General features: G+C 28.3%; 1 protein-coding gene across 12 annotated transcripts in view; it reads left to right on the forward strand.

Annotated features, from left to right (window-relative positions):
* Positions 1-17,913, forward strand: part of LOC129968455 (protein still life, isoform SIF type 1-like) — a 145,089-nt gene that overhangs the window by 36,619 nt on the left and 90,557 nt on the right. For 6 of the 12 annotated variants that reach the window (XM_056082329.1, XM_056082336.1, XM_056082333.1 and 3 more), the window contains exon 1: positions 9,269-9,655. The exons of 3 other annotated variants lie outside the window; for them this stretch is intronic. The gene's annotated coding sequence lies outside the window, so the exon portion shown is untranslated. Of the gene's footprint in view, positions 1-9,267; positions 9,656-17,913 lie in introns of those variants that run through there. 3 more of the 12 variants (XM_056082335.1, XM_056082341.1, XM_056082334.1) reach the window with 2 other exon arrangements.

The raw sequence follows: 17,913 nt of genomic DNA on the forward strand, positions 1-17,913 counted from the left end.
AAGATTACAAAAATTTTATTAAAAGTATGCTTCAGACTGAAGCCTTTTGAGCATGAAAAAATGAACCAAAGTTTCATACCTTGATCCTCGACAGTATGGAAAAAACACAAAGATGAAATAGTGGTAGCAACAACGAAAATGATTTGAATTTTTTTCAATCTTAAAATATAATCAAACTATTTTTTAATCAAAAATATAATAATTTTATGGTAAAAAAATTGGTATCATTGAGAAAAAAATTTTAAAATTTTAAAGCCATATAAAATTTTTAAAAAATATTTTCATAAGTTATTGCAGAAAAATTCCAAAATTTGGCTGAATCTTTAACTAATTAAATCATCAAAAACTCGATCCCTAATCAGGCATACTCTTAGTGTCAAAATTATATATGCACTAAGTTTGGCAACTTAAGACCAAATGACCTAGCCTGTAGAGTGTCAATATACACATTCATCCATATTATTAGTAGAAATTTCCTTTACATTAAATGTAGTTAAATTAGTATCCAATTAGAGGCTAGTTTTATCCGTCTTTTTCTATTATAGACTATATTTGTTTTATTATTTATTCTCTATGCATCTAAGCAGTATAAAATGTTAAAACAAAAATTAAAAGAGACCTGGTCAAGAAAGAATTAAAGTAATTTACTGAATATTTGATCCATATTTTACTTTTGTTGGTTTATCAAATTGAAATCTAAGATTTTCAAGATATAATAGTTGCATATATTCTTTGCAAATTATCTTTACTAATTGAAGTCACTATTTAAATTTTCTTGTTGGTCTTAGTTTTAAAACATAACCATTAATTATGCTTCATTTATCAAAAGAATTATTAAGATGCTTATCTTTGATATGTGATATAATCCTACAAGTTTATAAAATCAATCATAAATAATTACCTTTTTCTAAATATTTGACTAGGAAAAAAAATGTTATTAATGTAAAGTATCTGGCAAATATAAAAAAAACAATGTTTTGAAATTTGAATTGTGATAATTTCTTTCGTTCCTTTTCAGACAATAAAATGTATTTAAACACATTTTAGCCTGAACAACCTGGCACTATAACATCAGTAACAAATTTCAGTTGAAATATTATTTTTTAGCCGTAGCCAAAAAAAAAAAAAAAAAAAAAAAAAAAAAAAATCAAGCTGATTCTTTGTGACAGATTTGAATATATAGCTCTTCGATAAATTTTATAGACTGCTTTTCTTTAATCCAGATTCTATCTTTTATATATCATCTGGGGGCACGGCAGTGCCCCCGCCAAGTCGAGCAAAAACAAGCGGCACGCCGTAACATCCTTTTCTCGAAGCAGTTCAGGCCATTTTTGACCCCTTATAACTTCGTTGTGAATAAAACTAGAAGCCTGAATTTTCAGAATCCAAGCAGGCATTATATAAATACGGTATGTTTTAAATTTCATTAAATTTGATACCAGTAGTTTAAGAATTATAACTAGTCAAAGTTTGTGAATTTTGTCACTGACTGACTGACTGACCGATCATCAAAACTCTAAGACACTTCTAGCAGACATAGAAGCTTTAAATTTAGAATACAATTAGTGTTTAGTGTATAAATCAAGTAAAAACTAAAATATGCGTGTAATGATGGACGGATCGATAAATTTCTCGAAGTTTCGAGCATTATCTATTTTGTCGGTAAATTCGTCGCCAAGTCGCCAAATGGTCGCCAAGTTTGTCACCAAGCTCTGGGATCACTGGCTCGGCATCCGACAGCATTCAATACAGATTAATATACGGTCTTTCTTATGATGACACTATTCTCGCTGGGAAGCAAAATTACAGGCATATAACAATATCTAATTTGAAATAATTCAATTTGAAGCTGTGGAAGCTGAAAACGCAATGGGTGACTTTCAGAGAATCAATCTGGTAGAAGAAGAATAAACTGATCTTCAAAGTATGATCGCAAAACTTAATGCCGATCAAAAAAGTCTTCGATATGATCACAAATAAAATGGACACAACTGATAATAACGCTGACATTTTACGCTGTTTTGTGAGTGGAAGTGGGGGCACTGGAAAGAGCTTTTTAATAAAAACTCTGAAAGTTTGGGTTAAGACGTATTTAAACAAAAAAGTGGCAGTTAGTGCTCCAACAGGAATAGCTGCATTCAATGTGAATGGATTGACTATACATAGACTATTGCAGCTGCCTGTAGAACACAAGCAAACACCGAAGTACAAGCCACTTTCTGATGAAGTGCTCCAAGTTCTGAGATCAGATTTGAAAGAAGTAGTTTTGTTTATCATAGACGAAGTGTCGATGATATCCAATGTTACTTTAACATACATTCATTTACGCTTATCTGAAATATTCGACACAAGTGATGATCAGAATGGGTGGTTTGGAATAAAAACATCTTGTACTTTTCGGAGATCTCTTACAGCTTCCGCCGGTTAGAGAAAAGTCACCTTTTGAAAAACTATCAACTGCCGAAACTAACAAATTGTTAGGTTCCCTCAGTATACCGAATCTGTCGATTGAACTGTTCATATACGATGAACTTACAATTAACATGCGACAGCTAAATGATTCTAACTTTGTTGAAATGCTAAATAGAATAAGACTAGGTGTGACTACAGAAAAAGACCGCGAATTATTCTCGATTAGATTAATAACCCTCAAATCCAATTCAAATGAAAACAGATTAATTGAAATAATTGAACACCTCTTGAAACTTCCTGATGATACCGTTTGCTTATTACCTACAAAAAACATGTGTCAACAATTAAATACTGCAATGCTTAAATCTCTTCCACATCCCGAAATAAAACTTACAGCTGTAGATAGCATAGATTGCCCCAGATACCTAACAAAAAGAGCTCGTGAATGCATAAAAAAAATATGAAGACGATGCTTCTATGACTGCAGGCCTCGAAGAGAACATAATTATAAAAATAGGAGCAAAAGTCATGTTAAGGCGAAATATTGCCAAGTCTTGGTTTAGTTAATGGTTCTATCGGTATAGTGCAAAGAGTAAAGGCTGATCCGGAAAATACAAAAAAATTAAGAAAATATACATTACATTTAATAAAGAACATGTTTACAAGCTTAGTCCGGTCAAAACTAAATTTGAAATTATTAATAGAGCTTATGTTCATTGCGAACAGTTTTCCATATGTATAGCCTATGCTATAACCATACACAAAAGTCAAGGCCTAAGTCTAAATAATGCACTGATGGATATAGGTTCTGCAGTATTCATATCCGGTCAAGCTTACGTGGCACTTTCGAGAGTTACAAGTCTGGATGGCTTACATCTAATTAATGTCGACTTCGGAAGTATTAAAGCGCAGGAATCCTTAATTTGTAAATACAAGAGACTAAGAAGCATTTACCGTCCAGAATTGTCAAAAATTGTAACATACGAGAAAAACCATAGAGACAGGGAGTGGGCTTTAAGAAAAAATGTAGCTGAAGCTCAAGAAGTAGTATCGGAAAAGAAAAAGAGGAAGACTACATACAAAAAGAAATGAGATGCCATCAAAAACATAACTTGTAAAAAAAACCAATTCTCGCTACTCAGTTCTTCTATCGTAAAAAGTTGTGAGATCCATTTAATACCAAGTCGGTCAATTTATTCAGTCCCTACTTAAGGGTGCTTCTGTCTTAAGTTATTACGTAATTAGCTAACTTAACAACATCTTATAGTAACCATATCAATATTAAAAATCTTTTATGATTAAAATAAATAGATTGACTTGGCAATCGCACTAAACAATCTAATTTAATATAATATAATGTAATCTAATTTAATGTAAAGATACATTGTGATTTCATGCGATGGGGTCTCATCCCGAAGTTCACCGAGAAGCCAAGTCAATCCATGCGATGGCCAAGTCAATCTATTTATTTAAACCATAAAAGATTTTTAATATTGATATGGTTACTATAAGATGTTGTTAAGTTAGCTAATTACGTAATAACTTAAGACAGAAGGACCCTTAAGTAGGGACTGAATAAATTGACCGACTTGGTATTAAATGGATCTCACAACTTTTTACGATAGAAGAACTGAGTAGCGAGAATTGGTTTTTTTTACAAGTTATGTTTTTGATGGCATAACAAATTTTCTCAAAATCAACAGTTTTCATGATTAATAATATTGGCTACGAATTGTTATAGATTTGTTCCAATTAAACAAATACATATAAAAAAAGAATTAATTCAATAAATTAATTCAATACTTATGTTAATTCAATGCACATGTTAATTTCGATGCACAATTATTCATTTAATACCAGGACTTATTCACTGCACCGAAAAATAAATATACATATAATTGCTTTAATTTATATTTCCCCGAATTATTTCCCACTTTTTCTTACCATTTTGTAGTTATTTTTAACAATTAAAATAAAAAATATATATAAAACGTCAAATAATGCACAGTCTTAAATGATGGGTGAGAGTCACCACCCCACTGCAGAGGGTTAAGTATTTTAAATTTGCCGAATGATATCAGTATTGTAATATTACATTTTATATGATTAACTCTGAAAATATTAACTAAATAACAATGTTACCGTTAAAGTAATTAAGTTAATAAAAATATCCATTGTCAGACATGATAGTGTTTTATCAAAATATAATTAAACGTAAAACGGTATTGTTTCACTGAAATTCAACAGAATTTGAAAATTAAACACAATAAAATTAAATTAATTACATTAAATTTAAAATTATTTTTCAGAAGCGAGTGAAACTAACATTAGTATATTTACCTACTATATCTTTCACAAATATAAGAATCTCAGTGAAAAGTAAGGATTCAAAACGTTGCCTTCCATAATAATGAAATTCACTGAAATTCCTATGAATGTTCATTATTTAAGCAATTGAAATATATACTAAAATACCTTTAAAACATGTTAATCTTAAGTATACCTGTAATCGTTGAAAAAAAAAGTGCAAAATGTTATAAATCGATTAAAATTTTCAGAGAATTAAACTTAAAAAAAGTACAAAATTAAAATTTTTATACGGACCCAGTACAAAAAAAAAAAAAAAAAAAAAATCCCAATGAGTAAAATGTGTCCCACCCTTTAATAAGGTCATGTACAAAATTTCAGAATTTTATCATGAAAACTCTCAAAGATATGTTAAAACAAAGTTGATGAAGGGTCAATCACAAATTAAAATGCAAATGTTTACAGCTTCAGTGCAGATGACGCGACGCAGGAATGCATCATAAGAAAATTAAATATGCTTCCTATCTTTAGTTTTAAATACAAATTTTAAAATCTATGCTTCCTGAAAAACACTTTAAAATTTTATATCATGAATTACAGAATATAACTTAAAAATAGTAAAGTCAATGAACCTGTAAAAAAACTTACGTAATCTTTCCTTTAAGTTATTATTTCTACAAATTTTTAATTCTTTTGAACCAATAAATAGCAAAATTATTATTTATTTATTCAATCATTACTTTCTTTGTTAATTTGTGCACGATCTCTAAAGCACGAACATCTGACATGATTTTTTCTCTTTGCTAACTCATATCCAGGCATCGAAAAGTGGTTTAAGTCAGCATTTATAAAGTTTCATATCTTTGAGACTTTTTGTGATAAATTACTGAAATTTTGTACATGACCTTATAAGAGTATGGGGCACATTTTACTCACTGTGAATTTTTTTGTACGGTTTCCGTATAAAAATTTAAATTTTGCATTTTTTGAAGTTTAAATTAATCCCCTGAAAATTTTTATCGATTTCATAACATTTTACACCTTTTTTTGCGCAAATTTGTAATTTAAAGTATGCATATGATCAATATTTAAAGAATAAAAGCCGCGGTCGATGTTTTTGAGACACCCTGTATATGTACGCTAACAAAAAAAAAAAAAAAGATAGCTAATTAAAATGGCGAGAACATATTATGCTCCTTTAGTCCCTTTAATACGACTTGAATGACACTTCCCTCCCCTCTTTATACACAAGGTTATCCCCTCATTACAATTAATTCCCCCTTCTGCTCAGCGCAATTTTATCATATACACCGAACAGTATGAGTGCTTTGGAGGCGCTTGCTCATTTTCAGAACCAGATGCATTCAGTGGCTATACAAATTTTATCTAACTGGCAGCTATTACAAAACAGGGGCTTTAATATTCTTTTCTGCTGGGTTCCGGGTCATGCGGGTATTTCGGGAAATGAAAGGGCTGATTTTGCAGCTAAATCTGCATCAACATTTCTATTTCAGGCCACCCATATTGTGATGCTAAAAGGTCATTTGTATGCCGACTTTTTGCTACTTGGCAAGAATCATGGGATCTGCAGATCCACAACAAATTGCATTCAATAAAACCCCGGACTGATTTGTGGCCTGTTCGCCCTATACGAGAGGTTGATGTCAAAATGACACGCCTCCGTATAGGACATACTCGATATACGCATAAACATCTCATTTTTGGCGAGGTGGCACCTAAGTGCCCCGCATGTCGTGTGGATTTTACCATTAATTATATTTTAATCGAATGCCCATCCTTTAATTCCTCTCGTTTATACTTTTTAAGTCATTGTCATTAACTTTACAAGACCTGGTGGGTAAAAAATTCCACCCAAACATTTAAAATTTTTTTAAATCCATTGGCTTTTACACCTGTATTTAATGCTTTTAAGTTTTGTTCACGCTTGACTTTTACATTGCTTCATTGTAATGCGTTTATTGCACCACTGTTTCATTTAGATTTATTAACCTTGTACGTACTTGAAGTTTTATTTTTGGAATTGTATGTTGACAACTTTTTCTTTTATATTTAATCATGTGTGGTTTTATAGTTTGGTCTATGATTTTACCATTTGCTTGGCACAGCATTATTAAGCATGGTTCTTTCTCCAAAAAACCCTAACCAACCAACCTAATTACAAAAAATTATTGTAAAAATTATTTTATCGGGTATATGGATGTTTCGATATATTATAAAGACGAATATAAATTTTTTAATAAATTCCTATATGTCAGTACATTTCAGTGTGACCTGTTTTGGTACCTCATAGGTAATATTCCATATTTGAGAAATATCGTCTAACATTTCAGCTGTCACGCTAGGCACAGCATTTGTGATCCTAACATTGAGGGCATTAATATTTTCAATTGACGTTGCAAAAACTCAAAATTTTATATAACTCCCAAATTGACTCTGAACAGTAATAGACGATGCGAATTCATGAAACTAAAGAACACATTGATTTTTTTTTCATTTCGTTGATGCCATTTTTCAGTATTTCTATATTAGTTGAGCAATCTAATAAAAAAGCAAACAAATAAAAAAGTAATTTAAGAGCAGGGCTATTTTATTGTAAAAATTTATAGTATGATAATCAATGGTTATTATTTATTTATTTTGCATGCAGAGAAAGACTATATGACCATCATGTGTAATTTGTTTGTATATTGAATGATTTTGGGGACCTCAAAATTTCCTTGCTGAAGTCGGATAACTTTGACATCACCAAGATGAACAACAACCAGAATAAAACTCTTTAACCGTCCGTATCACGTAGAGAAGGATTTAACAGTTTTATCGAGGTAATTATTATATAAGGACTATTGATGTGTATGAGGCTTACACGTATCGAATGTTTGGGAGAATCCACTGGTGATCATTTTCTAACTCGTGACTTTCAATATTGATGTCTTCAATTCTGACATCGAGTCCAATGATTGAAGTATGTAACTGTTATAAAAAAAGTGTATACCTATTTCTTCTTCGCTAAAATATCTGATTCTATAATAAGATAACAGTAGCTGTGCGTAACTGCTTTAAAGCAATTTTTTTTCAAAATTTCTAAGAATATAATATAAATAAGTTTGTGCACTTTGTCTCTCTTTGTAGATAACAGGTTTTTTTGTCACAGGTTTTTTTCCTTTTTCTGTGTGTGCGTGTGTGTGTGTGTGTGTGTGTGTGTGTGTGTGTGTGTGTGTGTGTGTGTGTGTGTGTGTGTGTGTTTCTGAGTTAATCCCATTAGAATGCCATTTCTCCATAATTATAAATGATCCCACAGATCATTTCTTTATTTGTTGCTAATATATATCATATTTTAAAATTGTTGAACTGAATTGTTATTGAAATGTTATTGAATCTGAATCCAAGATCTGGAAAAAGATTAAAGCTATTGTTAAACTTCTTTAGCGAAATCAAAATAAGAAAAAAAGTGTCATGTTATTTTTTAAAAAAAAAACCTTGAAAATTTGTATATTGTAAGGCTTTTGAATATATAAGACACTAAAATTTATTTGAATAAGAAATAAATTTAACGAAGATCATTGTAAATGGAGTAATTAATTCTGATACGAAAAATCTGGGTTCCAAATATCGAATGACTGAAAATCACTTTTCATAATTTATGATTTTATTACATTTTTTATTTGCTATTTTAAAATTTCAAACGTGGACAAGGCGATAGGAGTGCATTTATATAAAAATTCTTGGAGATACGTTAATTAAAAAGCAAAAATGGACCGTGAGGAATTCTGTGTATTAAAATATCTGTTTTGAATATTTTCTTTAGCTTTTGAAAAGTGTTTTAACTTCCGTAAATAATGTATATTATTAATTCATCTTTATTGAAATCTGAAAATCTTAAATGGAATTAGCTGTAGGATATTCAATAACCCCCTTATCACTTCATTGTATTAAATAGGATATAAACCGATGCTGATGAAAAGGCGAGTCAGCATGAGTTACATTAATCATGCCAGCTCACACTGTAGGGCAAAAGTTGCAGACAGGAATCGTAACAGCAATAAGCTGATTTTCCATGCCCTTTTCAGCGAATGACTTTCCATCGGGGCCACGTTTTTCTACACCCCCTCCCCCTTTCACTGGTCGGCCATCTTTACCGGGGTAGTAACCCACTGTGCGCTTGCAGCTTGGCGCAGTCTGCTGCTCCCGACCCCACATTGCAGCTGCGCGGAAGCTCTTGCGCACCCCCTTGGCGTTCCACGACCTCCCCCCTTCCAATAAACAAACTCAGATTTTAAAGAAGGGGAGAGGGAGGGAGCTATCATAAAAATAAAGAAAAGACAAATAGGAATCCAGCGGAATAGACAAATAACCGGTAGAGAAAATATTTATGCGAGGTTGAGGAATTTTTTTTCTTTTCGCATTTATTTATTTCCATTTTCTTCCATTCCGCGTTTCCCCCTTTCTTTCTCTCACTCGGTGGAAATCGGCAGAGATCGGACCCCCCGATCGATATCCGAAGTTGTGCCGACGGGAGACGTCGTCGTCGAGCGAACCAGTGGAGCAAGGATGCCGATGAGACGGGGTTTTATCTTTGTGGTGACCTTGCTCCTCGGCAGTCATCTGCGACTTTTCTCTCTCCACTCTTCTTCTTCTGGTTCTTCTTCATCATCCTCATCGTCTTCTCGCTCTCCATCCTCCTGGAAAGGGTGGATGGCGAGATGAGGACTGTGAGCCACACACACTCTTGCCAGGGAAGTACAACGGCAGCAGCACGTGCTGAAGAATCCTTGGGAGATCATTGATTGTGGCCCCCCTCCAAACAACCACCTCGCACCCCCTCTTTTTTTACGATCGGCCGGCATGCAATGGAGGACAGTGCCCTCGCTACTGCAGAAGCAGGGGGATCAATTGGAATCACAGAGTAATCTCGCAGGTAAGCGATGCACTTTCATTATTGCCGGTCAGAGATGGATGAACCACGGGTTGGGGGAAGGGAAGGCTCCACACACGCAAATTGGATGAGCTTTCATCGGTAGGTAGGTCTCGGGGGAGGGGAACAGTGCTCAATTTGCTGTTAGGCTTGCTGCTGTTCAGAATGGTGCTCTGTGCATTAAGAATACGGTTAATTGCCGGTTGTGGTTAATTTAGTTTAGTGGAGAAAAAGGGAGACAAATCGCCAAGTTAATTGGGGAATGCTCTTGGTGTAATTACATGTAGAGAATTCCAATCTATTTTTGCTTACATTGTATTTAGCTTCTGGATAACAATTTATTTAAGGAGTGTTTATGCTATTATTGAAACAAATGATTAAAATACATGCAATCATCATGCGAAAATATTATTCATATTAAGTTATATTTCATTCTAAAAGACTTGAAATGTTGTTTGCTTTCTGCGCACATTGAAATAATAATATGGTTTAAAAAGAAAGTATTCATTAACTGTTCTATTTTTAAAAAATCATTTTTATTTCTAAAGTGAAATGGAGTCACTTATGACAGTTTTGGAATGTATTACATAATTGGAACTATGCATAACTGCTTTATTCATTCGTATTATTTATATTTTCTCTCAAATTCTTTTCTATTTCTCCAATATTGAATGTACAGTTTACTATAGCGGAAATTACATTTTTATATTTGCAAAAAAATCATTTATAATCGGTGACATAAAAGATAACCCATCTTTTAATAAAATAAACTATTATAAAATTGTTATATTTCCTACAGAAATAATTTAATGCTGAAAAAACATTTTTTTAATTCTAGTAAAGATAATGAATCGAGATTACTTTTGCTATTTTACAGCAAAAGTAATATCGCTATTTTACAGCAAAAGTAATATCGATTTAAAATGCATTGGAACTTAATACTTGAAATATAAAACTCAAAACTATATTTTTATAAATTAATTTTATATTTTAGGACTAAAACAAAAAGTCAAACAAAATTTTGCAAAAAATATTTTATTATTTTATTAAAACAACTAAAAGATATAAAATAGAAAATTTTAAAGCGAAGGTATTTTATCAGCAAGATTTACTACAAATTACAAACTTATACTTCTGAGACAAGAAATTTATAAACTGTAAATAAAATTATATATTGCATCAATAAATTATACTTTTTTATAATTCACTTATATTTGAATTTTTTGTAGCTTCATTGTTAATTACTTTTCTATATTAGCATTCTACGTGATACATTCAGTGTTATAAATGAATTTTTGTGTTTCTTTCGTGGTTAGTAAGGAAATAATTTATTAGTCAGCAGTAAAGATTTTTGAAATATTTCTATTTTCATTTTAGAACATAAAAAAAAAGAATGTTTTTTTAAAAATTTACTTCGGCTTCAGCTATTAGTTTGTGTAATTTATTAAAAGCTTTTTTTAAGGATATTTCATTATGAAAAAATACGAACAAAAGCACATGTATAAATATAAAAAAATAGGTATTACATCTGTTAAAACATGGAATGTGCATGATTTTCATTATGCTAGTAAATATTGTTTAAATTTTAAATTAATACCAAATACATTTAGATTAGAAAGATTGAAAAAACAACTTATGGTACAATGAAGGACGTTAATGTGATACGATATTTTTTAATTTTCTTTAAGGTCGTGGATAGTATACTTCTCACCAAATTCATCATTTTAAAATTATCTGATAAGGCATTTCAAACTTCTTGATTCGAACTTCAATCTGTTAACGATTCCAGGAACAACATGACTTAACTTTAAAGTTAACTTTATATCAAAGAGGGAAGATCAGTTTCTTCGAGTGACAGACTAGTTTTTCCTATCTTAACCTTTCTTTTATTTATATGGTTAGTATTTTTTAGGTTTGTTGAATTATGAATGTAAAATATAAAGCAGAAGTTGCAAAATATTTAATTACATATGAAGGCTTAAACATTTGGTCTAACGTATTTTTATTCTGGGTTTTTTTATTCTGCATTTATAACAATGTACTAAATTATAAGCAATAAAAAGTTTATTTACCATTGTCTAATTGCTACAATGAGGAAGGAGAGTATACCTTGCCCAATTAAAGCTGTTTTAAAAATTAACTTATTTTATCTAATAAATTGAATTTCTTTTCTTAAATCAAATCTTTCAAAAATCTATTAATTTACCATTAATAAAAGTATAATGGGCTCTTTAAAGGAAAAAAAAGTGTTTGTTGTAAGTATAATGTATACAAATTTTCGTCAAAAAGAAATGTCAGAAAATGAAATGCCAAAGATTCAATAAATTGTCAATATTTTAACATCTTTATATATTATTTATGGATCAAAATAATAAAACTGTTGCTCCAAATCGTTTAGATAAATAAATGTCATCTGCTGGTATAATTATGTAAACAATACTTTTCGTTGAGTAAAATTCCGTGAAGAACAAAGAAAATGGCAGATAATTGTAATTTTACACATAAAGCATTTGAAAAATTTATATGTCATTAATTTTTGAAAAATTCTAAAATCAAGCATTTCATTACATTGCAAGTAATAATTTTAGATTCGCTATAATTTTGCTTTTAATAACCTATTTTTGATTGCAAAAGTAAATTTCTCAATCAATTAGTATTAGTACATTTTTTGTGAATTTTAGTTTTGAGTATTTTATTTGGTAATTCATTAACAATTTTAAGTAAATTTTACGAGAAGAAGGAATCATTATATTTTTATCGAGTTTTATATTTCAAGAAAATATTACATAGTTTTTAATTAAAATATCTTTATATTTATAACATATGCAATTTAATGCATTTTTTGCAAAGCACGCTTTTAACAATATAATTTTAATTTCTTTTTCCTAAATACACCTTTTGCAACTTGCTGTGGAATTTTTTATAGAGTATTTAACACAAAATAAAAATAAAAGTGCTATGGTAAAAAACATATCACTATACAAATAGATTATATTGAATTTAAGATGATATTGCTTATTTAAACCGACCATCGAAAATTTGTATCAACTAAACTGTATTACATTTGTACTAGAAAAACATAGAATTAGTATGTCATAGCAGTTTTGATATAAATAATGCACCTTCTCTGAATTTTTATGATCATATTAATAAACTTTATATTTTACTCATAATGAAAATTCAGGCTGCCTTTTCCCTACTGAATTTTTTTACATGCAGGACTGGTGAATATCAAAGAACCAAACATATTCTGTGAAGCAATTTATACTTCAATTATTAATTATCTACAAAATTTATTTGATTTTAAAATTTGAATAAATACTGATATTATTTAGCTTAGTCCAATATGTTTGTTACTGAAATCGGTGCGAAGCGTAAACAATTCCTGAAAATGATGTGAAATTATCTCTGGGCTTCTTAATTGAGATTAATTAATATACAGCAAAGTTAAAAGTAGCATTATATACGAAGAATAGCTCAGTTTTTTTATAAAATTATTTTTTCAATTTAAATCCTGCAGTAACTGCTGTCAAATACAGAGCATTTAAAATCTGAGACTGTAGGGTTCCTTAATTTTTTTTTAATTTATGATCCCATTTTGGCAAAATATAAGAATAATCTGAAGGGTGAAATTTATGTATAAATTTAATAGTCAAATTTAATTTATTATGAAATTAATGCATCATTTTTCAATGTTTTGAAACTTTCTCATATCTAGCATTCAATTTTGAAAATTTAAAAAAAAAAGCATTATATTATTACTTATAATTTTATCTATAAGAGCGTCAGGAAACTGTACAGTTGATGATTGAAAACTTGTTTAATTTAACTTTAAAGAATTTGTGGATATAAAAAACTTATTATTATTCACCCTTTAAGACTCTTAAGTCATGGCATCAAGGTTCTAATAATAAGATACACTCGATAAAAAATGCAAGTTTTTCTCTAATAATTTTTATTACCAACTTTAAATGAGCGAAAACTAATAGATTTGTTTAATCAAAATTGCTTGATAGTAATAAATATTTTTTTTTAATTTTTAGTCACACTTTGCATTATAAATTTAATACGATTGTGCAATTAAGTACCAACTGCTGTTTTGTTGGTTAAATTTTTATTATTGAAATCTACACCTAAATATATGTTTTGTTCCGCTAGATAAAACTAATCCGATTGCATAGAATTTTTTTCGTGATATTTTACAAGCATCTACTTTTCAATATAATTATTATATTTATTATATGCAATTTTACATAGCATTTGTTTCTTAGGTTTTATGGAAGATTGTTTTCATGTATGTTATCAATACTCTTCATGTAGCGTTGAAATAATATGTTAACATCTAACAAATCGATCAATCAATGCACTGAACAAACCTCCTTTTAGTTAAAGCAAAAAATCTAAATACTCTTAATTACTTCCACATTCTATGAGTGCAGTAACTCTTTTTATTTTTAATTGCGATATCTGAAAAGAGCTTCAAACCCTATAACTATTATTTAGTAACATATAATAATTAGATTAAAGATATTTATTATATAATTTCTTGGGAACAGTATTAATATATCTAAAATATAATCCGTTCCAATGGATAAGGATTAATCAAGCAATTCTGGTGAGCAGTTTTATAAACGTTATTTTTTTTTTCAACAGAGTTTAATTTATTCTGAAAGGAAGTACAAAAAACTATGATATAATTCCATAAACCATACTTTCAATTTATTCTTTTTTCAAAGTAATTATTCTGTAAACAATTTCAATAATTGGATTACACTTTTTGCTACCGTAAAAATTATTTACATAATGAAATGTATAAAAAAAGTATTATCAATCAATAAATATTTTCAACCATCATTGAATTTTTAAAAGAATCTAATGAAACAATGATTAGTTTCCTTTTTGTCTTATCTTTAGATATAATGATAATCATTTCAGAGTCTAAATGGGATTTTAAAAATTAGTGCACTGAGTTCATTTAATATAAATAAAATTAATCAATGTTTAAATAAATTCCTTGCTTGCCAAAGACTTCATAATCCGCAATCTATGGTAGTTTGCAGGAGCATCTGTATGGATTCATTTTGGTTCATGTTGTGTAACCTTTAGATTTCTTTTGAGACATAGTGAGGACGCAAATAACAATATTGAATGCAATTAAATTTTAAATAATTTTATTTGAGTGATGGAAATAATCATTATAAATTAATAAATATTTAAAACATAAAAAATTCTTAAACCTTATAGGGACAGTTGATTAATTTAAATAATTTGCAAATTGTTATATATATATATATATATATATATATATATATATATATATATATATATATATATATATATATATATATATATATATATATATATATATATATATATATATATGGAAACTTGATGACAATATTAATCAAAAGTATCATTTGTTTAACCATTTTTAGATATCAATCAATAAAAATCAAAACGTGGGCAAAATATTGATTTTTATTTTATTGGCGTATTAGTTATCTTAACCTTCTGCTCATTTTATGAATATACTCAAATAAGTTTTTGTGCTGTCCTTTTTTATGCGATTTCATTTTTGTGCAATTTTTTTGTGTGATATATGAATCACAACGGTGTTGGCATTATAATACCATAATAATATTTTCTATCAGTGCATATATACAATACAATCAGTGCATATGTACACTAATGTAATACGTGTGGTAAAAATGCACGTACATATCAAGTTAACTAATTCGAATATTCCAAAATAAAATAAATAATATGTTCCAAAAATAAACCAACTCTAATATTTTCAAGTGATGAAAATGATTTTGGATCATCATCACAAGAAGATACATGTTTCAGATTATGACGAGTAGTATTTTAAAAAAATTTCCATGTTTAAAATGAGAAATTAAATTAAAAAAATATTTCAACGTATAATTTAATTAATCGTTATATTTGGAAAGCCCTTTCTCATTATTTGGTTAATCTTCCAACGATTTTCTAAAAGAAACGTTTTTCATGTGGTCTCCATTCACCATGTAAATTTTTTTCTCTAATATATTGTAAAAAGGATTTAATATATCTATTTATGAAGTTTCAGAATATTTTTATTGCGCGATTTCTTTTTTTTTTTTCTATCTACCGCAAAAAAACATATTTGACTGTATTTCAGTATTGTACTTACTTTTAGCATTTCAGTATTTGGATTTTTATTCATGAAATAGTGATTTTTTTAACAAATGAAATAGTGAAGTGGTAGACTTAAGTGGTTATTTTCCTTCATGTTAAGTTTTTTTATATATTTTTACGTTTTAAAAGTGTTTTTTTTTTCTATTTATAAAATTTTCAAATATAATTTGAATATATTTATCATTATTTTTTCGATAAAACTGCAGATGAATTAATCATTTGATTGTTATGCTTTTTTTCATAAACTAAGTAAAAAATGAGATACAGCAGAATTTCCTCATTTTCCCCGATGTAAGGCAGAAAAAAAATTTATATTAATATTAGATGTATCTGAATTAATGTAGAATTTTGTGTAATATATTTCAGTAAATCTACAAATAAAATTAGAAGCCCAAGTATTCATATTTGAAAAAGTAGTAAGAAAAAATTACATTTAAAAAAAATTAAATTTTTATTAAAAAGCCAGATTAAAATATTTTCTTCCTTCAATATAATTTTATTTGAATGTTAAGTTACAATTTTATCAAATTCTTTTCAATAATTAAATTTCAAAAAATGTTGAGAAGGCACCTTGTTCCCTTACATTCGTTTGGAAAATATCTTTTACAAATTTCTATCATTTGAAATATATGAGGTAATGAAAAGAAAATTCTACTATGTAAAATTGCCATTTTAAGTTAGTTAAAAATTAAAAGAAATAAATATTTTCAGAAGAAAATGCAATAATCATTAATCAGAAGTTTAAACAAAATTGTATGGAAATACTATAAAAATAATAATCTTTCAATGAAAAACATACAAAATTACGCAAAACAACATCATTTATATAGATTTATATGTATTTAGAGATGTGATATTAATGTTATATTACTCTAATTTTACATGAATTTAATATTTATGTACTTTATTTATTAAAACAAGTATTAATTCACAATATTTAATATACTACTTTACTATAAAATTAATTTAATATATTATGTAATTTATCGAATAAAAGAAGCATTAATTTACAATATTTTATAAGAAGTAATAATGTAGAAAAAACTATATTACTTTGAAGTTTAAGAATTTTTTACTGTTCTAATTATGCAATTAAGCTTTTTTAATATGAGAAGAACGTTTTTTCAAAGCAATTATGAGATTTTAAAGTAAGCAATTTAATCTTTACAGAAAATAAATGTAACAAAGCACACTTTAAAGAGACACTGACCAATAAATTAACAAAGTGAAGCTGCTTAATGTTTCATGGTTCTTCTCATGGTTTTCGAAAAATTTGGAATTGCCCAGCTAAATCGTGTTTGTTCGCTGAAAGCTCATCATTCGTATGTTCTCAGACTTAAATATTAATTTTATTTCATTTACTGGATATCAGCTATCTTTAAACTATCCACTTTTTATTCTTTAGGGCTGAAAAAATAAACTATAACTAACTATTAAAAATAAATTGAAAGATCCATGGAATATTCTCAGAGGTTCTTTTATAGAGTCCATTTTTTTTATGCAAAAGTTCAATAAACTATTAACTAGACTGTTATGATTTGATATTGAAGCAAGAATATTGTACATTCATTATAAATTCAGTTACTGATCATAGAAAGCTTTTATTTAATTTGAATATATGTAGATTTAAAGGCCTTAGCTTCTAAAAATAACGATATATGATATTTTAATATTAGATATTAATAATACTAGAAAAAATAATTATTTAATAAAAAAACTGTGTGAAAAATTTCTTTACAATTTAAAAAAACTCTGTGCAAAAATAATCTTAAATAGTTTCGTGTGTTTTTAAAAAAATTAGCTTTTAATGCTTTTACTGAAAAATAAAAAATCCAACTTTCCTTTATTTTTTAAAAGTTTCTTTTATTATTATTTTAATGGCTGCTCAAAAAGCAAACGCATAAAAAGTTATTTTAGAAAAGCAATCATTAATTTATTTCAATAGTTTTAAAAAAGACCAAATTCAATATCGCATATTTTTCTTTAATGAAATATAGAAGTGTAGGTAATAAATCAATTAATATTTCCCACAATTCGGAAACTTTTAATGATGCAGATTCTTTTTGCCTTAAGAAAATTAATTA

Source organism: Argiope bruennichi, chromosome 5 (genome assembly GCF_947563725.1).
Source record: "Argiope bruennichi chromosome 5, qqArgBrue1.1, whole genome shotgun sequence".
Classification (NCBI taxonomy): Eukaryota; Metazoa; Arthropoda; class Arachnida; order Araneae; family Araneidae; genus Argiope; species Argiope bruennichi.